This window comes from Mus caroli, unplaced genomic scaffold (assembly GCF_978045245.1).
Source record: "Mus caroli unplaced genomic scaffold, Mus_caroli_1 scaffold_18, whole genome shotgun sequence".
Lineage (NCBI taxonomy): Eukaryota > Metazoa > Chordata > Mammalia > Rodentia > Muridae > Mus > Mus caroli.
In genome coordinates, this window is record NW_028227273.1 from 56,168,731 (window position 1) to 56,172,466 (window position 3,736).

Here is a 3,736-nt window from a genome sequence, read left to right on the forward strand (position 1 = left end):
ACACACTCACTCCTAAATGGGTTATCTCTATCAATTCTGTCCAGTCATAGATCAAAGATTCCTGCAAAAGAGGAGGCGAAAAGAATGTATAAGAGCCATAGGAGATGGAGGCCACTAAGGAAATTAATCCTTATAAACAGAGGAGTACTAAAGCACATGTGACCTCCCAGAGACTGTGTTAGGATGCACAGGGCCCACACAAGTGCACCAGATGGGGTTCCAGCACTGAGAAGAGAAATGGACACAGTTCCCATCCCTACCCCTGAAATAAAAATGAAATGAAAAGTTAGTTTTCCCTAGCCGAGTTTCACTCTAAAAACAAAAACAACAACAAAATCAAACAAAAAATATCTAACAAACAAACCCCTTGACACTATGAATGATACTCAGCTGTGCTTGCAGGTAGGAGCCTAGCATATCTGTCATCTGAGAATCTTCATCCAGCATTTGATGGGAATAAATGTAGAGACCCACAGCCGAGCATTTGGCAGGGATCAGGAAGGTTTGTGGAAGACTCGAAAGGATTCAGGGAGCCAGATGTGTCAAGGATACTGCAAGAATACTTACAATGCCAGGGCCTATGGAGGCTCAAAGAATCTGCACTACCAACCAAAGAGCATCTGGCCATAGGCCCCCTACACATGTGTAGCTTGGTCTTCATAGTGGTCCCATAACAACTGGATCAGGGACTGTCTCTGACTCAGACTCTGTTGGCTGCTTTCGGGTTCCATTCCCCTAGCTGGGCTTCCTTGTCTGACCTCAGTTGGAAAGGATGCACTTAGTCCTGTGGCAACCTGGTATGCTAAGGTGAGTACCACGAGGGGCTTTCACTTTTCTGAAGAGAAGGGAGAATGGAATAGGGAAAGGGGTGTTTGAGGATTGGACTGGAAAGAGAGGAGGGAGGTAGACTGGGATCAGGGTGTAAAGTGAATATAGTAGTTAATAAAGGAGCAAAAAACCACAATGGCATCTTTTGAGGCTGCATGTTTCATATTTTGTCAGGGCGTTTTTCTTAACCTTACAGGTCCTTTGTGTATGTCTTATGGCTTCTGGTTTTGATTTCCTTCTGGAATCCCTGGGAGTGGTGTATGAACCTGTTTATCTTTGTATTAACTTGTGTTTCACGTGTTTTTTCTTTGGCTGTATTTCTTCTGTTTTTAGTGTGTGTGTTTCTGGGGTGGGGGTGGGGGAGTTTGTGTGTGTTTGTTTGTGTCTCCTGTTAGAATATTTTGGTTTTGTTTTATATTATACTTTATTATGATGATTTAGATGTCAGGCAATTTATTTTAATGAGAGACAGGTTGTGGAACTGGATTGGAGGGGAAGTGAGAAGGAACTTTGAGGCATTGGGAAAGGGGAAATCATAATCATAATATATTATATTCGGTCTTAGTCCATTTTTCTTTTGAATATAGTCTACTAATCTTTACCTGTTAGTTTTGTGTCCTGCTACATGGCTGAAAATTTTTCTTGGCTCTAAGAGGTCCCTGATGAAATTTGTAGGGTCACTTTTATACACAATTATATCATTTGAAAAATAAAAAAACTAACTTTTCCCTCAATATTTTCTCCCCATGGTCTCCTATAGTAGTCTTACTGTTCTTGATAAGACTGCCAATACTATATTGACAAGTTCTGGAGAGAGTGGTCAACATTGTATTTTTAGTGAAATTTCTTTGAGCTTCTCTCTATTTAAGTTGATTTTGACTATGGGTGTCCTGTAAAATGCCTTTATTATTTTTTTCTCGGGACCTATTTCAGTAGGGTTGCTGGGCTCTGACATAAACATGTTGTGCTGGCTGTTTGATTATCTTTTCATTCTGGCATCTAAGCAACTAGATTTGGGGTGATTGTGATTCTAGGTGTTTATATCTTGTCTTGTCTTTGTAGGGTGGGTTTTCTACTCCTTAGTTTCTGTTGCCTTCACTGGATTTTAGGAGCATATGGTGGCTGTGAATTGTCTGATAAAGAGTCTCTCTGTGTCCCTGCCAGGTGGGGACACTCTGGAGTCCCAGAGTGAATGTTTTTATAGGTGTTAGGAGCTGACAAAAATTAATGGGGATAGGCTGGGAGACTGGAGGTGAGAAAATATGTAGGAGAGAGGGAGGAAAACTGGGTCGGCCCCAAGGGTCTGTGGAAGTCGTAGTCCACAGGGGAAGTAGAGAGAGAGTAGACAGGCCTCTGCAAACTGTCTGCCCCACAATGGGAATGAGATTGGAGGAAATGGAGGTCTGGAAGAACAGTGAAGCTCACCTACTTGGTTCTCTCATCAGTGAAGAAACCTAAATATGAATAGCTGTAGAGATATAACTTGATAGCACAGCTGGACTTGTTCTCCAGCAATACGATAAAATAGTAATAGAAAAAGCAATATCATGATCTATTTGTCCCTCAATTCCATTGTTTTCAAGAAAGGATTTGGGCATCACCTATTTACAATTAACAGATGCTTCAAGTTGGACAAAGCTCTACACAATTCAACCCATCACAGGTTCATAAAGCTTTTGGCAACATCCTGTAATCGTATTTCTGTTGGAGACTTTCAAGAAATCTAGACACTTTATTTGAAGCAAAAGAAAGTAATGATTTATTTTCTATAGAAAGGAATAATTCATTTTTAAGGAGCAAACCAATTTTTCTATGGCATCAACTGTGACTTAGCCACACTCAACATTGATCCTTACTGATGAATTCCTAACACCAACTTTAAACTTCAAATAGAAGGAATACTTGCTGTATTTGTATTTCCTCTATTAGTCTAACTGATAAATTATGGACACTTTGAAAATAACTGATAAAATAAACTGTGGTTGACAAATGTATAAATTCATATATATTTTACTATAATTTATATATTCTTTTGTTCTGCCAGATAAGTACAATTTTGCGAAATGGTAACCCTCTACCAGAAACTGCCCCTGTGAGCTATTTATTGCTTACAATGGCTGATTTGGAGAGACTCACTGTGGTGCCCAGAGTTCTGAGCTCTAATCAGCCCTCTGGAGATTCACAGGTCTACTAAGGACTGAAAACCACTAAGATAGGACAACAAAACCCCAAGATCTCAAAACAATTCAACAGCTGTGTGGAAATTTTAGGGACTCCATGTCCCAGGTGACATGGTGTCAGAGTAAATGAAGTAATTTTGTTTAAGTCTACATTTCCATTTCAAAAGAGAATAAACCTCCAATTCCATCCCCTCTCCTCAAGAACATAGCTCACCACATTTGTTCTCTAGGGAGAACATAATATGATTTAAAAGTGGGCAACCATGGACAAGAAATATGATAAACTGTAGATCAGCTTGGAGACACACATACATCACAAGTCGTCCTGCAGTGATTTTCTGAACTTGGATACAGAAAGGTAAGTATTTTATGGAAATTCTAACACAGCCTTACAACCTTAGTTTGGAAAAGCAAGGCTATCATTGTAACAAGGAAGCCAGGGAACCTTACTGAAAACAAACTGATTTTAAAATTCATATAAACATAAGAGACAATGTGAGACGACTACTGAATTAGAAAAGTTAACACGTTATATTCTTGAATAAGTGACACTTTTGTAAACAGTTAAAGCCCTTTTTCAATAGCTCTCAGATATAAACACTAGAGACAGCATAAGTATCCATGTTCAATGTGATTATTACACTGATCCAGTGTGGTTTTGATATGTATAAATTACTATAACTTGATGTCAATATTTTTACTTAAGCTATGAATACTTAATTTTTTAT